General features: G+C 43.2%; 9 non-coding genes across 9 annotated transcripts; all 9 read left to right on the top strand.

Annotated features, from left to right (window-relative positions):
• Nucleotides 1-705: 705 nt before the first annotated feature.
• On the top strand, nt 706-811 carry trnay-gua (transfer RNA tyrosine (anticodon GUA)). Its single transcript has 2 exons — nt 706-742; nt 776-811. It is a non-coding gene; the product is annotated as a tRNA-Tyr (tRNA).
• Nucleotides 812-1,121: 310 nt separating this feature from the next.
• trnay-gua (transfer RNA tyrosine (anticodon GUA)) lies at nt 1,122-1,227 on the top strand. Its single transcript has 2 exons — nt 1,122-1,158; nt 1,192-1,227. It is a non-coding gene; the product is annotated as a tRNA-Tyr (tRNA).
• A 2,715-nt stretch (nt 1,228-3,942) lies between these two features.
• On the top strand, nt 3,943-4,048 carry trnay-gua (transfer RNA tyrosine (anticodon GUA)). Its single transcript has 2 exons — nt 3,943-3,979; nt 4,013-4,048. It is a non-coding gene; the product is annotated as a tRNA-Tyr (tRNA).
• Nucleotides 4,049-4,349: 301 nt separating this feature from the next.
• On the top strand, nt 4,350-4,455 carry trnay-gua (transfer RNA tyrosine (anticodon GUA)). Its single transcript has 2 exons — nt 4,350-4,386; nt 4,420-4,455. It is a non-coding gene; the product is annotated as a tRNA-Tyr (tRNA).
• Nucleotides 4,456-4,759: 304 nt separating this feature from the next.
• Nucleotides 4,760-4,865, top strand: trnay-gua (transfer RNA tyrosine (anticodon GUA)). Its single transcript has 2 exons — nt 4,760-4,796; nt 4,830-4,865. It is a non-coding gene; the product is annotated as a tRNA-Tyr (tRNA).
• Nucleotides 4,866-5,175: 310 nt separating this feature from the next.
• Nucleotides 5,176-5,281, top strand: trnay-gua (transfer RNA tyrosine (anticodon GUA)). The gene is made up of 2 exons: nt 5,176-5,212; nt 5,246-5,281. It is a non-coding gene; the product is annotated as a tRNA-Tyr (tRNA).
• A 3,018-nt stretch (nt 5,282-8,299) lies between these two features.
• trnay-gua (transfer RNA tyrosine (anticodon GUA)) lies at nt 8,300-8,405 on the top strand. The gene is made up of 2 exons: nt 8,300-8,336; nt 8,370-8,405. It is a non-coding gene; the product is annotated as a tRNA-Tyr (tRNA).
• A 310-nt stretch (nt 8,406-8,715) lies between these two features.
• trnay-gua (transfer RNA tyrosine (anticodon GUA)) lies at nt 8,716-8,821 on the top strand. Its single transcript has 2 exons — nt 8,716-8,752; nt 8,786-8,821. It is a non-coding gene; the product is annotated as a tRNA-Tyr (tRNA).
• A 301-nt stretch (nt 8,822-9,122) lies between these two features.
• trnay-gua (transfer RNA tyrosine (anticodon GUA)) lies at nt 9,123-9,228 on the top strand. The gene is made up of 2 exons: nt 9,123-9,159; nt 9,193-9,228. It is a non-coding gene; the product is annotated as a tRNA-Tyr (tRNA).
• Nucleotides 9,229-26,817: the final 17,589 nt, after the last annotated feature.

Here is a 26,817-nt window from a genome sequence, read left to right as displayed (position 1 = left end):
CGTCTATCCCACTCAGCCGTTCCCCACAACTTAGCCCTACCTGTTAGCTGGTTAACAGTAAAAGCCACCTAAGCTTCCTTAGAAGTCAACGTTAAAGGTTGCAAGGCAAAGAATATAGAGCAGTTATTCAAAAAGGGGTTACAACCCTCAGGCTCACCGGCATAGCGTTCTGGGGCTCCAATCCGTGGCTCTGATACAGGTCTCAGGGGTGTGATAGCAGCAGGTGGAGCGGCAGGAGTGGCGGCAGGACTGAGAGAGGTCAGTTGAGCTATGACAGAGGTTAACTTCTGAACTTGGGAGGCTAGAGAAGAGAGTGCCTGCTCTTGTGTTACCGCACGAGTCTTGCTTCGACTGAGGCAGAAGCCATGAGAGCCTCATGTTGCTGGAGGACTCCTTCAATATGTTCAAAGCGGTTCTGGGCAGGTGTGCGCTGGGTCCATGACTGGCCAGACTGTACTGAAACGGTGTGTGTATGGACCCAAAAGCAGCACAATGTAAACAGGTGTAGGTGGTTGAACTGATTGAAGTGGAGCAGAGCAGGCGGCATGTGATTGGCTGAGGCATGAGTGAGTGAGCAGGGATGCGTTCAAGGTGACATGCTGTGTTTCCAAATCCAAACTGTGACAGTTTTAGAGTTTTCTAACAGACCTCTGAGCTCTTTAGGATGTGACATTTGATGACCATTATCTGCTCCATGTCTGTCTCCCTTCGATAGCTCAGTTGGTAGAGCGGAGGACTGTAGTGGATGTACCCGCTGAAAGTGATGATCACAGGAATCCTTAGGTCGCTGGTTCAAATCCGGCTCGAAGGAGTGACTTTTAACTGTGGTCTATAGCACATGTTTAAGGTGGATATGGTTGAGAGAAACTCACAACATCAATATCACTATACACGCCTAAAATATGCTCAATTGATTAAACTATAACTAGGTCAGGATAACATTTACAGCAGTTCTAGACCTTGATCTTTATTTTATTGTGAACAGAGACCAACTAAAATATGTTCTGGATCCAAAATTGTGCCTGCATCATTTGAGTCTAATGTTTTAGAGTATTCTAACAGACCTCTGAGCTCTTTAGGATGTGATCTTTGGTGAGCATTATCTCCTCAGTCTATGTCTCCCTTCGATAGCTCAGTTGGTAGAGCGGAGGACTGTAGTGGATGTACCAGCAGAAACTGATGATCACAGGAATCCTTAGGTCGCTGGTTCAAATCCGGCTTGAAGGAGTGGCTTTTGACTGTGGTGTGTTGTGGTAGTTTAGACTGGATGTGGTTCAACATGCAGATGGGGAAGACTCATCCTACAATGGTTGTGAGAAACTCACAACATCAATAACACTATACACACCTAAAATACGCTCAATTGATTAAATTATAACTAGGTCTGGATAACATTTAGAGCAGTTCTGGACCTTGATCTTTATTTTATTGTGAACAGTTCTCCAATAGCCTTTGTAAGAAGGACTGTACATGGTGCACATGCTCTTCCAGGGACTTTGAGAAAATCAAGATGTCGTCTAAGTAGATGAAGACGAAGCGATTGAGCATGTCATTGAGAACGTCGTTAACCAATGCTTGGAAAACAGCAGGTGCATTAGTTAGACCAAAAGGCATGACCAGGTATTCATAATGGCCTGTGGCTGTGTTGAAGGCTGTTTTCCACTCATCTCCCTGCCTTATACGGACCAGGTGGTATGCATTGCGCAGGTCAATCTTAGTGAAGATTGTCACCCCCTGTAGTAACTCTAAGGCAGTGGAGATGAGGGGCAACAGATAGCGGTTCTTAACCGTGATGTCATTCAATCCTCTGTAGTCGATGCATGGTCGAAGACTCTTATGCTTCTTATTCACGAAGAAGAAACCAGCTCCAGCGGGAGAGGAAGAAGGTCGAATGATGCCAGCAGCTAGGGAATCATTGATGTACGTCTCCATGGCCTCCCTCTCAGCTCCAGAGAGGGAATACAGGCATCCCTTGGGTGGTGAGGTGCCGGGCAGAAGGTCAATGGCGCAATCATAAGGCCGATGAGGAGGCCTGGACAAGGCTTTGGCCTTACTGAAAACCTCACGGAAGTCATGGTAATCATTGGGTAACCCGGTGAGATCAGGCTGGACACTGGGAGGTGGTGAACGGAGTGGTGCAGCCGCTTGTCTCAGGCAGACCTGATGCCACGCAGAGCTCCAACCACGGATAACCCCAGCCACCCAGTCGATGTGCGATGGCGGCGAAGCCAGGGGTACCCCAGAATGAGAAGAAGACTGGGAGACGTTAAGATATGAAACTGAATCGTCTCAAAGTGATTACCAGACAAGAGTAGTTGCATCGGAACAGTCTGATGAGTGACCCTCCCCAGCAGATGACCATCAAGAGCCCTAGCCGGCACTGGACAAGATAAAGCGACTCGCTCGATTCCCAACTGATGAGCCAGCTCTTCATCGATGATATTGGCATCGGCACCGGAGTCAATGAACGTGGAAAGAACCTGAGACGTTGCTGGCAACAAGAGTTAAGCCATGAAGAGAGGGCGATCAAACTGAGAGGAGGTTTTAGAGGAAGTTGGGCTCACCAGAAACTCCCCACTTACTGATGAGCCCGCCCTTTTGCCGGACACTGGGAGATGAAATGACCGGGGCGACCACAATACAAGCAAAGGTTGGCTTTGCGGCGTCGTTCTCGTTCTTCTGGAGTCAGACTGGTTTGGCCGACCGGCATAGGCTCAGTGAAGCTTACCTGGGGTTCAGGCGGGACAGCTGAGCAAACAGAACTCTGAGAAAAGTCTCGTGGTGAAGAGGCAGATGTGCGAGCGGAACCAACTCGCTTCTTCTCCATCCTCCGGGCCTGAATACGCAGATCAATATTTGTAGCAAGTTCAATGACGCCATCAAGAGAGGAGGGAAGAGTATAAGAGACTAGTTCATCTTTGACATACTCAGCCAAGCCATGCAAAAATGCATCACGTAGTGCAGCTTCATTCCAGTTACTTTGACGGGCTTTAGTACGGAAATCATTGGAGAAGTCAAAGACAGATTGCTCACACTGACTCAGACACAGAAGCCCCCCCCGCATCAGTAGACTGGAATCCCTGTCCAAAAACCCTTGCATAACTCAGCGGAAAATGCCTCGAAAGAAAAACAAGCAGAGGTCCGTCTATCCCACTCAGCCGTTCCCCACAACTTAGCCCTACCTGTTAGCTGGTTAACAGTAAAAGCCACCTAAGCTTCCTTAGAAGTCAACGTTAAAGGTTGCAAGGCAAAGAATATAGAGCAGTTATTCAAAAAGGGGTTACAACCCTCAGGCTCACCGGCATAGCGTTCTGGGGCTCCAATCCGTGGCTCTGATACAGGTCTCAGGGGTGTGATAGCAGCAGGTGGAGCGGCAGGAGTGGCGGCAGGACTGAGAGAGGTCAGTTGAGCTATGACAGAGGTTAACTTCTGAACTTGGGAGGCTAGAGAAGAGAGTGCCTGCTCTTGTGTTACCGCACGAGTCTTGCTTCGACTGAGGCAGAAGCCATGAGAGCCTCATGTTGCTGGAGGACTCCTTCAATATGTTCAAAGCGGTTCTGGGCAGGTGTGCGCTGGGTCCATGACTGGCCAGACTGTACTGAAACGGTGTGTGTATGGACCCAAAAGCAGCACAATGTAAACAGGTGTAGGTGGTTGAACTGATTGAAGTGGAGCAGAGCAGGCGGCATGTGATTGGCTGAGGCATGAGTGAGTGAGCAGGGATGCGTTCAAGGTGACATGCTGTGTTTCCAAATCCAAACATTTACAGCAGTTCTGGACCTTGATCTTTATTTTATTGTGAACAGAGACCAACTAAAATATGTTCTGGATCCGAAATTGTGCCTGCATCATTTGAGTCTAATGTTTTAGAGTATTCTAACAGACCTCTGAGCTCTTTAGGATGTGATCTTTGGTGAGCATTATCTCCTCAGTCTATGTCTCCCTTCGATAGCTCAGTTGGTAGAGCGGAAGACTGTAGTGGATGTACCAGCAGAAACTGATGATCACAGGAATCCTTAGGTCGCTGGTTCAAATCCGGCTCGAAGGAGTGACATTTAACTGTGGTACTTTAGAGTGAATATAGTTCAACTTACAGTTGAGAAAAACGGAGAGGATCAATAACACTATACACGTGTAAATTATAGTTGAATTATTTATCTAGCACTACGTCAGCTTTACATTTAGAGCAGGTCTTTACTCTTTTATTGTCAACAGAGACCAACTCAAATATGTGTGTGCTAAACTGTGCCTGCATCCTGTGAGTTTAATGTTTTTGGATGACAAAAACTGACCTCTGAGCTCTTTAGGATGTGATATTGGCTGACCATTATCTCCTTAGTGCGTGTCTCCCTTCGATAGCTCAGTTGGTAGAGCGGAGGACTGTAGTGGGTGTACCCAGTGAAAGTGGGGATCACAGGAATCCTTAGGTCGCTGGTTCAAATCCGGCTCGAAGGAGTGGCTTTTAACTGTGTGGTGGTTGTTCAAGCCTGATATGGTTCAACATACAGTTGAGAAAGACTTATCCTACTATACAGTTCTAAAAATGCTGCATTGATTAAACTATGACTAGATCAGGTTTACATTTAGAGCAGGTCTGGACTTTGCTCTTTATTTCATTAGCAGAGACCGAATCAAATATGTTTTTGCTGCTAAAGTGTGCCTGCATCATTTGAGTCTAATGTTTTAGAGTATTCTAACAGACCTCTGAGCTCTTTAGGATGTGATATTTGGTGACCATTAACTCCTCAGTGTATGTCTCCCTTCGATAGCTCAGTTGGTAGAGCGGAGGACTGTAGTGGATGTACCCAGAGAAAGTGGTGATCGCAGGAATCCTTAGGTCGCTGGTTCAAATCCGGCTCGAAGGAGTGACTTTTAACTGTGGTCTATAGCACTAGTTTAAGGTGGATATGGTTGAGAGAAACTCACAACATCAATAACACTATACACGCCTAAAATATGCTCAATTGATTAAACTATAACTAGGTCGGGATAACATTTACAGCAGTTCTGGACCTTGATCTTTATTTTATTGTGAACAGAGACCAACTAAAATATGTTCTGGATCCAAAATTGTGCCTGCATCATTTGAGTCAAATGTTTTAGAGTATTCTAACAGACCTCTGAGCTCTTTAGGATGTGACATTTAGTGAGCATTATCTCCTCAGTGTGTGTCTCCCTTCGATAGCTCAGTTGGTAGAGCGGAGGACTGTAGTGGATGTACCCAGTGAAAGTGGAGATCACAGGAATCCTTAGGTCGCTGGTTCAAATCCGGCTTGAAGGAGTGGCTTTTGACTGTGGTACTTTAGAGTGAATATAGTTCAACTTACAGTTGAGAAAAACGGAGAGGATCAATAACACTATACACGTGTAAACTATAGTTGAATGATTTATCTAGCACTACGTCAGTTTTGCCTTTAGAGCAGGTCTTTACTCTTTTATTGTCAACAGAGACCAACTCAACTATGTTCTGTGTGCTAAACTGTGCCAGCATCCTGTGAGTCCAACGATTTAGATGACTATAACAGACCTCTGAGCTCTTTAGGGATGTGATATTGGCTGACCATTATCTCCTCAGTGTGTGTCTCCCTTCGATAGCTCAGTTGGTAGAGCGGAGGACTGTAGTGGATGTACCCAGTGAAAGTGGTGATCACAGGAATCCTTAGGTCGCTGGTTCAAATCCGGCTTTTGACTGTGGTGTGTTGTGGTAGTTTAGACTGGATGTGGTTCAACATGCAGATGGGGAAGACTCATCCTACAATGGTTGTGCGAAACTCACAACATCAATAACACTATACACGCCTAAAATACGCTCAATTGATTAAACTATAACTAGGTCTGGATAACATTTAGAGCAGTTCTGGACCTTGATATTTATTTTATTGTGAACAGTTCTCCAATAGCCTTTGTAAGAAGGACTGTACATGGTGCACATGCTCCTCCAGGGACTTTGAGAAAATCAAGATGTCGTCTAAGTAGATGAAGACGAAGCGATTGAGCATCTCATGGAGAACGTCGTTAACCAATGCTTGGAAAACAGCAGGTGCATTAGTTAGACCAAAAGGCATGACCAGGTATTCATAATGGCCTGTGGCTGTGTTGAAGGCTGTTTTCCACTCATCTCCCTGCCTTATACGGACCAGGTGGTATGCATTGCGCAGGTCAAGCTTAGTGAAGATTGTCACCCCCTGTAGTAACTCTAAGGCAGTGGAGATGAGGGGCAACAGATAGCGGTTCTTAACCGTGATGTCATTCAATCCTCTGTAGTCGATGCATGGTCGAAGACTCTTATGCTTCTTATTCACGAAGAAGAAACCAGCTCCAGCGGGAGAGGAAGAAGGTCGAATGATGCCAGCAGCTAGGGAATCATTGATGTACGTCTCCATGGCCTCCCTCTCAGCTCCAGAGAGGGAATACAGGCATCCCTTGGGTGGTGAGGTGCCGGGCAGAAGGTCAATGGCGCAATCATAAGGCCGATGAGGAGGCATGGACAAGGCTTTGGCCTTACTGAAAACCTCACGGAAGTCATGGTAATCATTGGGTAACCCGGTGAGATCAGGCTGGACACTGGGAGGTGGTGAACGGAGTGGTGCAGCCGCTTGTCTCAGGCAGACCTGATGCCACGCAGAGCTCCAACAACGGATAACCCCAGCCACCCAGTCGATGTGCGATGGCGGCGAAGCCAGGGGTACCCCAGAATGAGAAGAAGACTGGGAGACGTTAAGATATGAAACTGAATCGTCTCAAAGTGATTACCAGACAAGAGTAGTTGCATCGGAACAGTCTGATGAGTGACCCTCCCCAGCAGATGACCATCAAGAGCCCTAGCCGGCACTGGACAAGATAAAGCGACTCGCTCGATTCCCAACTGATGAGCCAGCTCTTCATCGATGATATTGGCATCGGCACCGGAGTCAATGAACGTGGAAAGAACCTGAGACGTTGCTGGCAACAAGAGTTAAGCCATGAAGAGAGGGCGATCAAACTGAGAGGAGGTTTTAGAGGAAGTTGGGCTCACCAGAAACTCCCCACTTACTGATGAGCCCGCCCTTTTGCCGGACACTGGGAGATGAAATGACCGGGGCGACCACAATACAAGCAAAGGTTGGCTTTGCGGCGTCGTTCTCGTTCTTCTGGAGTCAGACTGGTTTGGCCGACCGGCATAGGCTCAGTGAAGCTTACCTGGGGTTCAGGCGGGACAGCTGAGCAAACAGAACTCTGAGAAAAGTCTCGTGGTGAAGAGGCAGATGTGCGAGCGGAACCAACTCGCTTCTTCTCCATCCTCCGGGCCTGAATACGCAGATCAATATTTGTAGCAAGTTCAATGACGCCATCAAGAGAGGAGGGAAGAGTATAAGAGACTAGTTCATCTTTGACATACTCAGCCAAGCCATGCAAAAATGCATCACGTAGTGCAGCTTCATTCCAGTTACTTTGACGGGCTTTAGTACGGAAATCATTGGAGAAGTCAAAGACAGATTGCTCACCCTGACTCAGACACAGAAGCCCTCCCCCGCATCAGTAGACTGGAATCCCTGTCCAAAAACCCTTGCATAACTCAGCGGAAAATGCCTCGAAAGAAAAACAAGCAGAGGTCCGTCTATCCCACTCAGCCGTTCCCCACAACTTAGCCCTACCTGTTAGCTGGTTAACAGTAAAAGCCACCTAAGCTTCCTTAGAAGTCAACGTTAAAGGTTGCAAGGCAAAGAATATAGAGCAGTTATTCAAAAAGGGGTTACAACCCTCAGGCTCACCGGCATAGCGTTCTGGGGCTCCAATCCGTGGCTCTGATACAGGTCTCAGGGGTGTGATAGCAGCAGGTGGAGCGGCAGGAGTGGCGGCAGGACTGAGAGAGGTCAGTTGAGCTATGACAGAGGTTAACTTCTGAACTTGGGAGGCTAGAGAAGAGAGTGCCTGCTCTTGTGTTACCGCACGAGTCTTGCTTCGACTGAGGCAGAAGCCATGAGAGCCTCATGTTGCTGGAGGACTCCTTCAATATGTTCAAAGCGGTTCTGGGCAGGTGTGCGCTGGGTCCATGACTGGCCAGACTGTACTGAAACGGTGTGTGTATGGACCCAAAAGCAGCACAATGTAAACAGGTGTAGGTGGTTGAACTGATTGAAGTGGAGCAGAGCAGGCGGCATGTGATTGGCTGAGGCATGAGTGAGTGAGCAGGGATGCGTTCAAGGTGACATGCTGTGTTTCCAAATCCAAACTGTGACAGTTTTAGAGTTTTCTAACAGACCTCTGAGCTCTTTAGGATGTGACATTTGATGACCATTATCTGCTCCATGTGTGTCTCCCTTCGATAGCTCAGTTGGTAGAGCGGAGGACTGTAGTGGATGTACCCGCTGAAAGTGATGATCACAGGAATCCTTAGGTCGCTGGTTCAAATCCGGCTCGAAGGAGTGACTTTTAACTGTGGTCTATAGCACATGTTTAAGGTGGATATGGTTGAGAGAAACTCACAACATCAATATCACTATACACGCCTAAAATATGCTCAATTGATTAAACTATAACTAGGTCAGGATAACATTTACAGCAGTTCTAGACCTTGATCTTTATTTTATTGTGAACAGAGACCAACTAAAATATGTTCTGGATCCAAAATTGTGCCTGCATCATTTGAGTCTAATGTTTTAGAGTATTCTAACAGACCTCTGAGCTCTTTAGGATGTGATCTTTGGTGAGCATTATCTCCTCAGTCTATGTCTCCCTTCGATAGTTCAGTTGGTAGAGCGGAGGACTGTAGTGGATGTACCCGCTGAAACTGATGATCACAGGAATCCTTAGGTCGCTGGTTCAAATCCGGCTCGAAGGAGTGACATTTAACTGTGGTACTTTAGAGTGAATATAGTTCAACTTACAGTCGAGAAAAACGGAGAGGATCAATAACACTATACACGTGTAAACTATAGTTGAATTATTTATCTAGCACTACGACAGCTTTACATTTAGAGCAGGTCTTTACTCTTTTATTGTCAACAGAGACCAACTCAAATATGTGTGTGCTAAACTGTGCCTGCATCCTGTGAGTTTAATGTTTTTGGATGACAAAAACTGACCTCTGAGCTCTTTAGGATGTGATATTGGCTGACCATTATCTCCTCAGTGCGTGTCTCCCTTCGATAGCTCAGTTGGTAGAGCGGAGGACTGTAGTGGGTGTACCCAGTGAAAGTGGGGATCACAGGAATCCTTAGGTCGCTGGTTCAAATCCGGCTCGAAGGAGTGGCTTTTAACTGTGTGGTGGTTGTTCAAGCCTGATATGGTTCAACATACAGTTGAGAAAGACTTATCCTACTATACAGTTCTAAAAATGCTGCATTGATTAAACTATGACTAGATCAGGTTTACATTTAGAGCAGGTCTGGACTTTGCTCTTTATTTCATTAGCAGAGACTGAATCAAATATGTTTTTGCTGCTAAAGTGTGCCTGCATCATTTGAGTCTAATGTTTTAGAGTTTTCTAACAGACCTCTGAGCTCTTTAGGATGTGACATTTGATGACCATTATCTGCTCCGTGTGTGTCTCCCTTCAATAGCGGCACCGCACCCCCCGTCCGACTGTTTCCCAGCCTCCAATCGCGTCCTCCCGATTTCAGCTTTCAAAGCCAATCGCGTCGCGGGGATTTCAGAATTTTCATCTTTCCCAACCAATGGCGCTCAGGGGATTTCAGCTTTCTAGCTCCCGCCCCCCTCCCTGCTCTCAGCCAATCTTAGCCACGCAAGTCCAACTTTCTGCGGGGAACCGGATGCGGCGGCAAACTCAAACTCGAAGCTGAATTTCAGCTCTCAATCTCAAGGTAAATGGCATCAATACAACTATTGCCATCCATGTATTATTATACTGATTGTTTGCGCCATTGTGGTTAGCGTCTTTGTGTCAAATGCAGTTGTCGGTATAAAAAAAAAGACCGACAGTCGCTTCCTTCACTACAATGATTATTGTTGTCAGAGTTAGAGACGTGTAAGTGTTAGTGTAAATGTTTGTATTGTATTTTGTCGTGTTACATCGTCATGCATCCTGTATCTCCGAACGTTCTACAACAATTCTTTCATTTGACTTATTCAAATCTCAGTGTAATACCAGGAGTCAAACATGGTTTTGCTTTTTGCCCCACCATGCATGATAACACAATACAGTACCATGATACTGTGGCTATAAAATAAACCTTTCTTAAATGGGAAGTAGATGCTAAAAGCTAATATTTTCAATTCATTAGTTAGAAATAATGTCTCACCTAATACAGTTCTATGAATTAATGTCAATAAAACTCACAATATCGCTTTCCTGCATCATGCATTATGAATGCATAATAAAACACAGAATGACAAATAGTACTGATTTAATTAATTCTGAATACTCAGCTTTCAAAGCCAATCGCGTCAACGGGATTTCAGAATTTTCATCTTTCCCACCGACAGTCGTCTTGGTTAACACGGTCGATGTCTTCATTCACTAAAATGATTGTTGTTGTCACAGTTAGAGACGTGTAAGTTATGTTTGTATTGTATTTTTTCGTGTTACATCGTCATGCATCCTGTATCTCCGCAAGTCGTTGTCGTATCATCTCGATACCAACGCTGTTCTAACGCTGTTGAGAGGCCATTTGAGGCTAATATATTTATATATAGAATGTAGAATTGCCCTATGAGCTTATTCATTATTTAGTAACATCTTATGGAGGGAGGGGTCAGTTAGCACAAAAGAATGGGGAGTTTTGCTGTGTAATAGGCTGATTAACAATGTCACTGTAACTGTTTTGTTTACAGTCTAACCTTATAATGAAACGTGACAATTATTACACACATTACCTTGTGACCCTCCGTTTTACCTCTTGTACCCTTCATTTATGTATTTTTGCCCTATATTTTCATGCTTAATCTTTATTTTTTATTAGTAGTTATGAATATGTTGAATGTATGAATTACTTATATCCTATACTATATTAACATTAACTTTGCTCAGTCTTATCTTATCTTATCTTATGATGGTAGCATTATGTGTAAAGATGGATGGTGGGATTTAGCCTATACGTTGTTTCTCCTCTTTGGCCACAGATGTCTTCAACACAAAAAAAGCACAGGGCTATGGGTGATGACCAATGGATGTCACGCCTGCGGAGGTTTGCTGCCACAGGTGTTTGGCCGTCAGATGCAGGAAACAGGCCTGCTCCCCGCCAGAAGAAGTGGCATGACCTCTTTCAGAAGGTAGAGTTGTATAAAGTCAACAACATGCATGATGAAGCTAAAAAGACACTTGCTTATTTGTTGTTATGAAATATTACAGATTGAGAAATGCCCAATGCAGCTGAGGGGGCAGGCAACTTTATTCAGTGGCCGCCCACAGACATGTGACTGTGGTTTCCACACTAAGAAGGTATTTGTAAACTAATATCAAATTGTCATGTGCAGATTGTTGATGTTGTTTTCTTTAAACTAATGTTTCTGCTTATCTTTAGCCTACCAGCTCTGTCCCTGTCACTACCACTGGCGTGGGTCAAGGCCCTTCAAGCTCCACTGCTTCCGCCTCCTCCTCTTCAGCTGGACCGGAGAAGAGCTTTCTAAGGCCTGCCTTGAATTTGGCAATGGTAAATATTTATTCTGTTTGTGATTTTTACCAAATGTCTATCTTTTACAGAATGAGTTACACTTATAAAGAATTACAGAAAAAGCTGTGGAGTGGAGTTTAGTAAAATTGTATGATGGGTTGTAAGCCCAAATCCTGCCCGACATATCTTGAAGTGGAAGGGAAATTCTTGGTTAAACCAGTACAAAGTGCTAATGATTTCATTGATTATTTTTATGATAAGGTGTGATGGCCATTAAACCATTGAGGGGCAATATGCATCATACAAGTATAGGACCTCTACAATACTAATTTGTGATTTAATAATGAATAATAAGAAATACAAAGTTAATTACAAAAGTTGTATGTCTGCTTAAGAAATACAAGGACGGACAGACAGACCACCAGGTGTAGAAAATTTATATGCAACATTTTTCAGTATTGTTGCCCATTTAATTGCTGTTCCTGTCTGTCATATTATTAATTTAGGTATTGAAAAATGTATTTGTCCACAAGCATGGAAAATTGCAAGTTATTCCACTTGCAGAGAACCCAGCTGCATCATTTTGTGGCGCAAATAGCACCCTATAAGTTTAGTGCCAGCTTTAGGAAAGGTAATGGAGATAATTATTTTTCAACAGGTACAAACATATTTTGATGTTAATATATTGAACACAGGCTATCAACATGCTTATAGACCTAGTCATTGTACATGACTGATGATTGACAAAGTGAATTACACAACAGAAAGTTAATGGGTGCTGATTTACTGGATTTAAGTTCTGCTTTTGATGTTATTTATCATCATCATTCTTTGCTGTTAGATGAGCTGAAACATTATGGCTTCACTTTTAATGCTACCTGACGAATAGGAGACAAACATTTTTTTTAAATTGTAGTGACTTATAGTAAGTTATTCATTAATTTAGGCTTGTGATCTCAGGGTTACTACAAGGTTCTTGGCCATAGAGTACAGTGACTTTACCATTTCACACATACACAAATCACGGGATCAAGGTCTTTATACATTAAATATTTATTAAACTACTAACTACATGCTAAACTACTAAACAGAAAATAAATGAATACATGAGGAATAAATGAGTGAGCACAATAAATAGGTTACATGATGAACAATTTCTAAATAACATGACATTAACTGAAGTCAAATCAGTGACCATATTTTTGGAGATTTAGATTAGATTGGATTAGATTAGAAGCTTTATTGTTATTGTCATAAAAACAGTTTAGCAGCTCTAACAAGTAAAAACATTCAGATAAAAAAATAAAGACAGATAAATAGATGTGAAGTGCAGTTGCTATGATATGTCCTCAGTTTTGGGTGGGGGGGTGGGGGCGTTCTAGACACTTGACTGCTGCGATGCCAGCCAGTGTATATGTCGCTGAGGGGGGGCAGTGGTCGTCCCAATTATTTTTGCTGCCTTCTCCTCACCACCCGCTGCCTCTGCTGTGCAGCTAGCAAACCACACAGTGCAGCAGTAGGTCAGTAGGCTCTCAATGGTGGCCTTCCCCACCTGATGGGAGATGTTTCTGGACCAGGTGAGGTCAGCCGAAATGTAGACTCCAAGGTATATGAGGCAGTCCACCCTCTCTACCTCCTCTCCACGTATGCACAGAGCAGAATGCTCCGCCCGCCTTGATCTCCTGGAGCCGAGTGCACCACCTGGCCGTAAAAAAAAACCTCTTACGTCCGTCTTCGGTACAACCGACTTCTTGATTGGAATTTACACCAAGTGCACCGAGCCGAAATGACACTGGTAGCTGCGCCCGGTCTTATGATGCACGTCCATGAGAACACTCGAAAAGCGGTGACTGTTACCAGGCAACACATGTCTCCACTTGCTAACTTCTCTCATCAAATGATTGACAGAAGATATGGATAACAAAACAAAGTAAAGAATAATTAATTTTACGGATAGTGAAATAAGGAAACAATCATAAATAATCAACATAAACAATCATGTTATCCGATGTACATTTATCATGTCTCCCTCAGTGTTTTGAAAGGCCCTACTGGCACAAAATCTGAGCTCAATCAGCACCTGCAGGGCGGGGACAGCGCCGCGTTTCTGTCTGACACATGCTGCAGCTGAGGGGAGAGCTCTTTGATTCAAACAGGAACCAAAACAAAACCTTTCCATCAATTTACTGGCCGATCACGAATGACTCTCTCTCGTTTTAATGCCCTTTCATTTATCCTGTAAAACAACAAGACGCGCTGCTGACATTGTGTTTTTCTTTTAGGTTTTGTGACTGTTTCTTTTACAGTTTGTTTTACTGTGGATTCAAGTCTAACTTTCTAAACTTAAGCCTGCTCCATCCTAGGCATACAAGTGTTGTGGCAAAAAAGTTCCCTGAACCCTCTTGTCAGCCACATAATTTCAATCTCCAATAGATTATAAAACTTGGTTAAAAAACTCTTAAAAATATAATCAAAGTCTTAAAAAACTCAGACAAGCAAACACTAGAGACTGGCAGAATCTGATGCAAAAAGAGTTTATTCCCGTATATATACAAAGAAATACACCCGAGTCCATCCGGATGAGACTGCCCACGGGTCAGCCGCTCGGGTCTTATATACTCTAAACCCCTCCCTCGCTGGGCTTCAGCTTGCCCCAACACCTGTTGGAGCCCCCCCCCTCGCTCTGGCTCTCCCTCAGTTGGTTTCCTCTCAGTTTTGCTTGACCCATTTCCAACTTTTCCACAGGACTCTTCCTCACTCCGGCCAATTAGGCGCATTCATGCACTATACAACAGATAAGGGAGGGGCTCGGGGGGACACCGTTTTTTCTTGGCCAGCTGCCAACCCTGCACCTGGCTTTCATACTGAGCCCAGCGAGTTTCTCAGCTTAGGATTCTATTTTAGAGTTTTAACACTTTAGATTATAAAAACTTATTATAAAACATTAGAATATAAAACCTTAACTATAAAACATTTGACTGTAAAACTTTAACTTTAAGACATTTGACTGTAAAACTTTAACTTTAAGGCTTTAGACTATAGGAAAGTTAACTTTAAGGCATTATAACTATAAACTTTAACTTTAAGGCCTTAGACTATAGGAAAGTTAACATTAAGGCATTATAACTATAAAACTTTAACTTTAAGGCATTAAAACATTTAATTTATAAATCTTATGGTTATATAACTTCAACTCTAAAACATTTGATTATAAAGTTTCAACTAAAACATATCATTATAAAACTTGATTATATAACTTCAACTCTAAAATATTTGATTATAAAGCTTCAACTAAAACATATCATTATAAAACTTTTGATTATACAACTTCAACTCTAAAACATTTGATTATAAAGCTACAAAAATTTTTCCAACACAAGATATGCCCGGTTGCAACACAAACAGGGCCTAAATCATGCTGGTGCACAGGGCGTAATTTAAAGTCTGCCGTAACTTTCAGCTCTAAGTCGGACGTAAGGTTACGACCAGGCATACGCCCATCTGCTGCTCTCGGCTCCTGGAGTCTATTATTATTTCTTTTCTTTTTGTTGTGTTTAAATCCAGGTTGTCACCATTGTGCAGCTCCTCCCTGTAGGCTCTTGTTGTTGTTGGTTATCAGTCCTGCTACAGCAGTGTCATCAGCAAATTTTACAGTGGTGTTGGTGGGATGGATAGGCGAGCAGTCAGACGTGAAGAGGGAGTAAAAGCACCCCTGTGGTGTTCCAGTGCTCAGGGTCAGAGTGGCTGAGTTGTGGCCCCCCCATCCTTACACTCTGGGGTCTGTTCCTGAGGAAATCCAGCACCCATTTGCACAGCGAGCTGCCTAAACCCAAGTTGCTCCGTTTTTTAACCATTTTGTGTGGGATTATTGTATTGAATGCTGAACTGAAATCTACAAACAGCATCAGCATCCTTACATATGTGTTGTTGTGATCCAGGTTTGTAAGTGCTGTGTGAAGAGCTGTTATGATTGTGTGTAAATGTGCTTTAGCCTTTCTAAGGTGCATTGTGACTTTCTCAGGCCTTTATAGATGAAACGATCAGTGTTTAGTCTTGATTTTAGTGACTTTTTCAGAGAGGCATCTCTTTTTTTCCATTAGGTCCTAAAGGTAACTATTAAACCAAGGCAGAGTCTGTTTAGCATTAGGCTTTTGGGTTGTTTTGGTAAACTTCCCTAAAATATGTTTAAAAGCTGACATTAAGTCTTTGCATACCTGTTCACAGGGTTTATCAGCAATAGTGTCATTCCATTTAGTTTGCTTTATTTCATTCTCCAAAATTACTACCTCTTTCTTTGGTATAAAAGAGATATTAGGATTCTTTTCCATTTGGTTTTCATTCCTGTAGCGTGTCTTTATCAGCTTTCTAGCAGCTAGTGTAAGATTGAGATCAGAAAAAACAGTAATAAAGTTATATGTTTTTGTTATTCTGCCTGCTTTATTTGTAAAAAAAATCAGATCCAGCAGGGTTTGAGAAGTGTTTGTTATTATTGTAGGTTTATTTACCATTTCTGTCATCTGAAACATTTTGGTGACTTCTTTAAGTCTCTTTCTGCATGCTCTGTCTAACCAGTTTAAATTGAAGTCTCCCATAAGAAGAACTTCTTTACCATCATATTTTTTGAGCATTGCCGATAAATAGTCGAAGAAAACATTAGTAGTCATAGTCATAGTAGTCATAGTAGTCATAGTAGGTGGTCATTTGCTGTAAAAACAACAAATGACATTTGAGGGGGTAATGTAATAGTGACCCCAACACACTCCAGGGTGTTTTCATGAGTATCAGTTTCCTTGCTTTGAATGCTCTCTTTAACATAAACAAGAAACCCCATCCCCTTCCCTTTATTTCTATCTGGTCTGTACACCTTATAACCTGGGACATTATATACAGCTAAAGGAGTTGTAGGAGTTAACCAAGTTTCTGTGAGACACGGATAATCAAGGTTTGACTCAGTAAGTGTTCAAGCTCCGTATCTTTAGATGTCCACTACAGATCCCTCTCTGTATTGTTTTCAGGTTACATAGTACATTTGTGTGATTTACTGTCTGAAACAATTTGATTTTCTGTTGTTTTAAAGTCGGCAAGTTGCTGGTAATTTGTGGCATATTTGTCATAATTGTGGAACTAGCATCCATCAGTTTTCCAGCTTGTTTTTATCTTGTAATTCTGGGGGGAGAGAGTGGTGAAGGTGGGTCTCCGGCCTTGCCACAAGCCCGTGGGAAACAGCTGAATGCCAAGACTCAATATCCTTTGTCAGCCGAGAGTCCATAGGTCTGGGATTTAGATGAACATCCCCACATAGCAAGAGGATAGTGCAGAGAAAAATGTAATGGCGGAAACTGCTAACCACTCCCGATCACAAACAATCTGTAGATTATTTCAGTTTAACTTATTTTACATACTTAATATTAATATGCTTCACCTTTTTCTTTCTTCCGTATTGTAAAGTTTTGCTCTCTCTCTCCTTTGAAATGAAACCAAATACTTAATAGCACTCACTGAATAAACTTGATCAATTAAAATAAAAGAATCAAACAATTTCCACAACAATATAGATGACAACCTTAGTTGATATGACGAATACATATACCTGTACAAATACAAATACAAATACTTTGTTTTAGAAGGAAGGTTCATGTTTCCTGAAGTGAAAACAAGCATGATACAGAAAACTGTCTTTGACAGAGCCATGGTCAGGTGGAATTCATTGTCAAGAAATATTGTTCAAGACAATATTAAAGATCGGTTCGAAATGTTGTTAAAACAGTATCTCCAAACATCTCATGAACTATAATTTAATTGTGTGTGTGTGTAAAGATGGTCTAACAATGAGAATGTGTAACTCTTTGAAAGTATTTATCCCCTGGCTTGAGAATTAGTAATGCATTTTAATACCCTGTTTTTCTTGGAATCTAATGTTAAAAGTGCTGGATGGATAAATATATAATTTAAGGTCATTTAGACAACGATTTTTGTCTAGTAACAATTACTATTTATTTTTATGAAGAAGTAGAACATCGGGGTTGCAAATATTCTTAAGGAATTGTGAATAAATTATCATTTGTGTTTGGTTTGTTTGTTATGTGTATGTATGAAGTATGAAAATGTTGATTCTCTTCCGTACTTGATTGTTAATTTAATGAGATGAGCTGTTTTTGTGTTTGTTTGTGTTTATGTGAATATAGTTCGTAAGTGTGTGTGTGTGTGTGTGTGTGTGTGTGGACCCCAGGAAGAATAGCCAATGCTTATGCAGGTGCTAATGGGGATCCTAATAAACTAAAGTAAATGTATCATTTTCTTCTAGTTTACTAAACCTCGGTTTGGCGGTTCCCATGGTGCTGATTTAAAGCCCAACCTGAATGTGGCTAGGAAGCCTGCACAGGTATTTTATGGTTAAACTCTAGATCCTTGGTTATATTCCTTGTGATTGCATGAATCTATACTTAAACAATATATAATTTGGATCATAATCTTGTAATTCCTCCTCTTTATCTCTCAGCCCCTTATTAGCACGTCCACCACCAGTGCCACTACCAACACCAGCACTGCCAGACCAACATCATCGATGACATCATCCCCTGCCCACAGTCCTAGAAAATTTATCAGGACCATCTCCCCCTTTTCTCTTCCCCCCTCTCCTGTATCATCAGCCATCTCAGGGTCCTCAATCCCCCCAGCCACTGCTATAGCTGTAAGAACCTCTTAAATTATGTTATTCACAAAGAGTGATTTTACTGAACTTAACTCAAGCAATCAATAATCAATGGTGTTTACATATGTGTTTGTTTGTGTGTGTCTGTGCATGCTTTTTTTATTATTAGGGTGGAACAGTTGCTCCCTGCAATGCCTCCTTTACCGCTCCAGTCTGTGGTCTCTCTGCCACTCAAGTCTGTGGTCCCTCTACAGCTCCCTCCAGTGCCTCCTCTACCTCTCCAGTCAGTGGCCCCTCTGCTGCTCCAGTCTGTGGTCCCTCTGCCCCTCCGGGTCCTGATCCAGTCATTAATGTGCCAGCTCAGGATCTGTTGGCTGTTCCTGGCTCCCACCTACCCTGGCTGCCAGTGAAAATGAGGAAGACCATCCCCCTCCAGGACCAGAGATGGATCTCTGCAACTCTGTGGAGGCACCAGCGACTGCGGTCTGACCTGAAGCTGTGGTATGAGCCACCTGGGCCAGCGCTCATCTACCATCAGGCCCCCACTCCAGAGTGCTTTTTTACTCACCGTCTGCTTGTGTGGATGCCGTACCACTTATGGAAGGTCAGGCTGAGCTGTCCTGTGTGTGGGAAGCAGCTGGTAGGCTATGGTGCCCACAAGAGAGCCCGTCAGGTCCTTGATGTGGACAGGTACTACCTGATGGTCACTGAGACCCTCAGGTGCAACGCCGTTGTTTGCAAAACCAACTACGTGTCCAGCAGCAAGACCATCCTTGACCAACTTGACCTTGCTCACAGGCTCGAGTTCAGGTTGATCCTGACTCGGAGGTGAGTATAAAGACATTACTCTAATGAGTATATTAAAAATATATATTATTGAGAATACAAGTATGTTCTTGTATGTTCTTAGTGTGACTATTGTTTTGTCATTAAAACAGACTGATATATGAGGTTGGACTGTTTTTGGTGTATTTGCCTCACAGTCTCTTCCGTTTCTTTTAATAAAGATATGCTTGTGACATCCGGGTCATCCGCTTCCTGCGGGAGAGGACCCTGGGCAACAGCCCCACTCGCTTGGTGAAGCAGCTGAGGGAGAACCATAGCGAGGAGTGGCTGCAGCACATCTGCCAGTACCTTGGGGCATGCTCTGACTTTGTGGCCCGACCCAGCCTGTTCCCTGTGGTGTTTCAGGACCCACCTGAGCCTGTTGCCATTCCAACTTATAAGTGGATGCTGACAGTGTACGGGCGGGACATCTTAAGCAGACTGGACAACATAAAAGCCAGCATTACCTCCACCTTTGGCTCCATCTTGAAGATGGACTCCACTAAGAAGGTAAACGTTTTCATCACTGTTGTGCTTTTATACTGTAGCGTAAATCGGTCGATTAATTATTTAATAATTGATTAGACTCGTCATAGAATGCCTGCACTCTATATTGACGAGAAGTTAACTTTAACTTTAATTAAAAGACTTAACGTAGCATAGGTATTTATCGGGGCACCACCCTATTTTCATAGAACAGGGACAACTTATAATTAGTTACCTAATTATTTTAATTCAATCTCATAATCTGAAGGTTGCTACAGTCTAGAATTGAGTTCGTTTCGCAGTGTACAGAGGCTTAGTACTTCACACATACAAAACAAGTAATCAATTCTTTATAAATGAAGGGTTTATTAACTAAACTACTAAATATACATGAGAACTAAATATGGTGATGAACATGAAAACGATTAATAACAGGATGAATATGATGAAAGATGGACTGAAAATGAAACCTGTAAAGGGAGCGCGGTGCAGCGGCTGAGATTTTGGAAGGTATCTTTGCTAAAGTTCTACTCTAACCCCTAATACCCTTAATACTACCACATCAACTCCGATATACAGTGACGCAAAGTTAGACCTACTCTGATGGAGGAGAGAGTCAATCGCGCTGTAGGTGAGGAGTATGGAGGCCGACCAGCGTGGCCTGGTGCTTCAGGTGCCCTGGGCTTTGACCAGGGTAACATCCCTCGGAGCGGCACCGCACAGCCGGTTCGGTCTCTCTAGGTGATGATGTGCAGGTCACTCCGTGTTGTGACTGTTTGGTTAATTATCCTCAACATACTATTCTTAATGCAAACATTTAAAGAGCAGAGCTAGCGGCCTAGCTCTCTTCCTGCTGGGGTCAAATGACCAGGTCAGGCCTGGATCAGGCCTATCCTGACACCACTCTACAATACTCATCTCACAATTCAAGGAAAATGTGTATTAAAGCATCACTTAAAAATTAAAGAATGCACCAAAAGGGTTATTCTTCATATTAAACTAAGGCACAATGTTAAAATAATGCTTAAGGCACTAAATGTTTCCTCTGTGTTGTTTCAGATCACCAGGAAGCTGTCTGGCACTGCTAAGGGGACCACCCTCTGGCTTTCATCTGTCAGTAATGAGATGGGTCAGATCCTTATCAGTGTCCTGACTGCTCAGGAAGGACCTGGGCTGGACCTGATGGTGGCCGGCCTCATCCGGAGGTATGGTGAAGCAGGTGTGGCTCCTCCGAAGCTTCTGTATGTTGACTGCGACTGTTGCATGGAGGCTGGAGGGGAGACCAAGCTGAAGGCCAGATTTGGTGGTTGGCCAGACATTGTTGTGAAGCTGGACATCTTCCACTTAATGCGCCGGCTGGCAGGAGGCTGTACAAAGTATGCCCATCCCCTTTACCCAATCTTCATGGCACGCCTGTCCTGCTGCATCTTCGAGTGGGATGCTAGGGCTGTTACCTTGCTGCGTTGGGTCAAGAGGGAGCAGCTGAAACGGGAGGGTGTTCCTGGCATCACTGATGTGCTGGACCCGGGGAGGATGGGGCAGATCTGGCGAATCCAAAAGAAGCATGTAAAGTGCATCCAGGATGAGCCAGGTGTGCCTCTCTACACCGCAACAGGATTCACCACCAAGGAAGGCATACATCTCACCACCTATAGGTGTGCCAGGGGCTCAACTTCTCTGGAGTCCTTCCACTGCCATCTGGCCAGGTTCATTCCAGGTCAGTATGAATTATTACCTAACAGTTTGACATAAAGTATTTAGAGTAAAACATTTGTCACTTGACCTTGTACAAAATGCTCACTGTATGGATTTAAAATGGATTGGTTTTATTTTAAGGAACAAGTGCCAACAGCCTAAATTTTCAGCTGTACCTCCTGGAAGGCCTGAACAGATGGAACCAGGACCGTGGTGCTGCTGCACTAGCTGTCAAGCCTCCCTCCCTCCTCACCTACTCTGGGGACCTTGTGCACTGTGTCATGAAGGAAACTAGCCCCCTCCTTCCAACCTCCTGCAGTGTATACTGGTGAGTTCCATTCTGCCATTATAATTGTTTTTATTTTTTACCTTTCAAATAACATCATCATTACCAGATGATGGATGGATCATATAGTTTTACAGCTAACACAGAATACATTTAAAAAGGTCATGCAATGGAAGAAATTAAACAGCCGTCAAAGGACCCACCCACCAGCATGCCCTCAGTCCCCCCAGTTCCAATCACCAGCATGCCCTCAGTCCGCCCAGCTACAACAACCAGCATGCCCTCAGTCCCACCAGTTCCAACCACCAGCATGCCCTCAGTCCCACCAGTTCCAACCACCAGCATGCCCTCAGTCCCACCAGTTCCAACCACCAGCATGCCCTCAGTCCCCCCAGTTCCAACCACCAGCATGCCCTCAGTCCCACCAGTTCCAACCACCAGCATGTTTCATCTCAGCCAGCTCCACCCATCAGCATGTCCTCAGCCCCACCAGCTCAAACCACCAGTATGTCCTCAGCCCCATTAGCTCAAAACCACCAGCATTTCCTCAGCCCCACCAGCTCAAACCACCAGCATGTCCTCAGCCCCACCAGCTCAAACCATCAGCATGTCCTCAGCCCCACCAGCTACAACCATCAGCATGTCCTCAGCCCCACCAGCATGTCCTCAGCCTAACCACCTCAGACCACCAGCATGTCCTCAGCCCCATCAGCTACAACCATCAGCATGCCCTCAGTCCCAACTCCCAGCATTCCCTTAGTCCCATCAGTTCCAACCAACCACTGGCACTGGAACTGCCTCTCTTGCTGAAACTGGTTACTCGTCGATGTGTCGATGATCAATTGGTAAGTGTTTGTGTCATGTGCTGCATCAGTCTGTATCACATGTGTTCTTAGTTTTTTCCTGTACTAATGTGATTATTGAAATTCTGATATTGTAATATTTCTCCTCCTGCCCCCATCGTCCTAAACCCCACCCCTGCCATCCTTAATCCCACTTCTGCCCCTATCAACCAAAACCCCAGCCCTGCCTGCAGCCCCTTTGTGTTTATGTATGCTATGCCCTAGGTCCCCCTGCCAGGTCGATTGCCCCTGCTGGCCCTCTGCCTCCCACTGCCCCTACCTGGAGGCCTTATATCCGGACAGTCTGATGACAGTCTGATGGCACTGACCGCACCAATAGGTGCGGTCAGTGCCATCAGCTGCGCACCAAAGAAAGTGGCCACAGCCCATTTCATGGGGCCATCTACTGTTTGACCCTTGCAGGGATGCCACTGGGGCAGTGCCTGGAAGACATGCGGAGGAAAAGGGCAGAGAATAAAAATATTGCATTTATCTGTATTGTATTTATTTATTATTGTGTTCTTTTGCACTGCTGGAGTAATTTGATAAATATTTTTTGGCATCATTTTTCTTATTTATTCTGTGTGTTCAATTATTGTTGTTCCATAATTGTGTGTGTGTGTGTGTACGTGTTTGTGGAGATGGGGTGCATGAAAGAGAGGGTTTGGGGGGTGGGATGTGAAGTTTTTTTTGCAGTTGTTCACAGTTTTTTTCACTGTGTTTTACTGTTTAAAATTTGTGTTGATCCAGGCGGGGTTTGAACCGCGGACCTTTGGATCCATAATTCCCATTTATGGAAAATGCAAATATTCAACGTTTGGGTGATTTATGGAATTATTATGAAAAATGATGACCTGGAGGGGCTTTTCACATGCAGAAGAGCCATTAAGAGTCCTCATTTTCTCTCCTTTTCTCTTTTTTCCCCTTTCTTCACCTTCTTTCCTCTTTCTTCACCCCCCTATACAGACTAATGTTCCCCAGCTTTTATCAAACAAGCTCATTCATAATTTCTACAGTTTTACGCTGAGGAGCATATAGCCTAGCTTCTTAGCCGTAGCTAGCTGATTCATGTGGCCCGCCCATAGTCCTCAGCTATAGGCTTCAGCTTGGTCGTGCTCCGCAATTCAGGCTTCAAAACACTTCTTCAGAAGCCAATAGGTGATGTCACTGAGACTACATTCATTATTTATAGTCTATGGTTTATCCCTTTCAGTTAAGTATGGGTTACACGTTTGCTGGATGGGTTTCCCAGTGTCTGCAACATCTTCAGTCACAAAAAATAGGTAGAAATAGGCCTCAAATGACATATGTGTAAAATATGTTATTTGGCACACATATATGACAAATACTGGCCTCATATGCCATACATTTCTGTTGGGTGGCGGCAAGTTTTGAACATGATTATTCCAAGTATATTGTGAAAAGCACATTATTTGGTACTCATACTGGGCCTTTCAAAGTGAAAAAATAGTGCACAATAACTGTTCCCCTGATGCTCCTTAATTTCCCTCTGCTATACAAGCTATTTTATCTAAATATAATTCATGGAAAAACTGTAATTACATTAATACGTTATTTTCACAATTAACAACAGAACAATTAATCAAAACCAACATTAGACGATATCGACTCTGATCAAAGCAGGACTGTTTGTCAATGTCACAGGTGTTATATATATATATATATATATATATAAAACACACAATCATAACCTCTGCAGAAAACATCAATGGCAGACTTTTTAAATATTTTATCGTGTCATATGTTAGAAAATTACATTTTCCTTAAGTTGGTGCTACTAGCATTAACCATCAAGAAAAATATACTAATAAAATACCTACCATGTAATTCTAGGGCCCTGTTGTGATGGGAGTACCAGGCGCCTTTCATTGGCAGAGCATATTGGGTGGGACGGAGTGTAGACCTGGATGAGGGCGTTCAGGTAGGACGTTCTTTCATCCATTTAGAGATACCGGCGAGGCATGACGAGATCTGTGCCAAGACTGTAGTGTCATCTGGTGGGAATGGCAGGAAGGGCTGGGTATCGTCCACATAGCAACGGTATGAGAAACCATGGGAGCTAATGATTGCACCAAGTGAAGTCATATATATTGAAAAGAAAAGGGGGCCGTGCACTGACCCTTGAGGCACCCCTGTGGATAGGCTGTGGGGTTTGTGTGCCTGGTCGTTCAGTAGATGCAGCTCTGTTGGTTGTTCCTAAATCTCGACTGGTAAACCAAAGGGGACAGGGCTTTTGCAGTCAGAGCCCCCACACAGTGGAACTCTCTGTCAATCACAATAAGACAGGCCATAACTTTAGCTTCTTTTAAATCCTCTCTTAAGACCTTCTTTTACAGGAGGGCTTTCATGAATTCTTAATTTATCTTGTCTTTAACTGTCTTGTATTGTAATGTATTTCTATCTGTCTTTTTTCAGTTGTTTTTATCTGCTTTCCTTTCATCTTTCTCTTAAGCACTTTGTAACCTTTTCAGAAAAGTGCTATAAAATAAGAATTATTTATTTTAAGCTCAGTGGGTAAATTGGCGTCCATATACAGATGCTATAGTCCTTGATGCAGCGGCCCCGGGTTCAACTCCCGCCCTCGGCCTCCTGCCACATGTCACCCCCACTATCTCTGCTATTGTCCACTGTCCTCTCTCTAAAATAAAGGCAAGCCAAAAAATTTGAATTATTATTGTTATTATTAGCCAGAGGTGGTGATTCTGTTACTGACTGTAGTGCAGTTTCTGTAGAGTGGCCTGATAAATACCACACAAATTTATTGTTCCTGTTGTTGTTGTTCTTCTTCTAATTATAATTGTTATTATTATCATCCATCCATCCACCTATCCATCATCTATACCGACTAGACTTTTGTGGGGGGGCTGGAGGTTATCCTAGCTCTCATTGGGCGAGGGGTACAGCCTGGACTGACGGCCAGTCTATCACAGGGCTGACACATGGAGACAGACAACCTTTCACGCTCACATTCACACCAATGGGCAATTTAGAGTCACCAATTATCCTAATGAGCTGTGAGGCGACAGCGCTGACCATTGTGCCAACCATTAAAATTATTATTGTTATTATAATTCTTAATTATTATTATTACACCATATCCTGACAACATTTAATATTGTTTCCTTAACCTTGACCATAACCTTTCCAAAATGACACCAAGTACTTGTGGGACTGAACATCATTAAGACTAAACATTGACATGGGTTGTAATCATGTGTTGGATGTGGTGATTGCCAACTGTGATCAACCCAACCATTTCCACTTTCTGTGTCATTTCATTTCTGCCCTGTTGCTGTAAAGCTGACATCCTTATAATCAGCCTGTAGATTGGGGTATAGCTAAGACACTTCTCTTGCACTTTTGGCCATTTGTGAAAATCAATTCACTCCTCTTGATTGGCCGTCACAAAACAAGCTCCCCTTCAAATCAGACATATTGTGACATGCATCATTTTTATACTAGTGATACAGATTTTTCTCAGTATGTGGCACAAAGCTGAAAATACAGTGGTGGTTTTTGCAAAGAGGTCAAACATTAATCAAGCTGTATTTACACTATCAGAATGTCTTCTTCTATTCTTCCAAAATGTAAATTGAAACTGCATTATTTTCTTGCATAAAGACTTACTGTTGAAAGACCTCACAAGTGTAGCCTGACCAGAGCATGTAAAGGAGACAGTGGAGCTCATCCTGCCACAATGGGATTTCTATTCTATTCAATCAGTGTTATTGCTGTCTCTTCTTACATTCTGCTGTTTATTATGCTGAGAAAAATTATGCATTCCCTTCGGTCGGGTTTGGAAATGGGGTATAAATTGTACTTTTCTCTGGGAAGGGTTGGAGCACTGTGTGTACCAGACAGCTGTCAGCTTGCTTTACAAACCTCTCTCTTTCTACCTCTCTCCTTCTCCTTTTTCCTCAGGCTCACCCACTGTCTTGCTGTATTTATATGTGTGATTGTATGAGTTTATGTGTTTGTGTATCTGTGTGTCTCAGGGGTTGGGGTGTGTTCAATTCTTACAGCAGCATCTGGCTACACTAAATAAGTCCCACACAACACACAAACACACACATATGCACTTGCACACAGTTAGACCATCAGAGCAAAACAAAAAACTCTGCTCAATAGGCGATGGTTGTGTTTTCTCAGGTCTGTCAATACGTTCTCACTTAAAACTGATAAAATGTGGCAGCTTGTTCAGCAGCCCATGATGCAGGTACCCCTCTAGCATCAGTCTGAACCTTGCAATCACGTTAGCAATCATAAGAGACAAGCAACCTCTAGTTAGACCTTCAAAATAATGTGGTCCAGTTAGTGAAAATAAATAAGCCACATCCTGTTGGGCTGTTATTCTTATTCCTATTTTTTATTTTATTCTATTTAAGTCTTTTACTGAATTTTATTCTAGTTCTGTGTTAATTGTTCTACACCAAAATCACCAAAACAAATTCCTTGTAA

This window comes from Semicossyphus pulcher, unplaced genomic scaffold (genome assembly GCF_022749685.1).
Source record: "Semicossyphus pulcher isolate SPU_LCO1_2020_fin unplaced genomic scaffold, fSemPul1.0.p SCAF_2, whole genome shotgun sequence".
In the NCBI taxonomy this organism is placed as follows: Eukaryota; Metazoa; Chordata; class Actinopteri; order Labriformes; family Labridae; genus Semicossyphus; species Semicossyphus pulcher.
The sequence above is the reverse complement of the archived record's forward strand: the minus strand, read 5'-3'. Positions and strand labels throughout refer to the sequence as shown.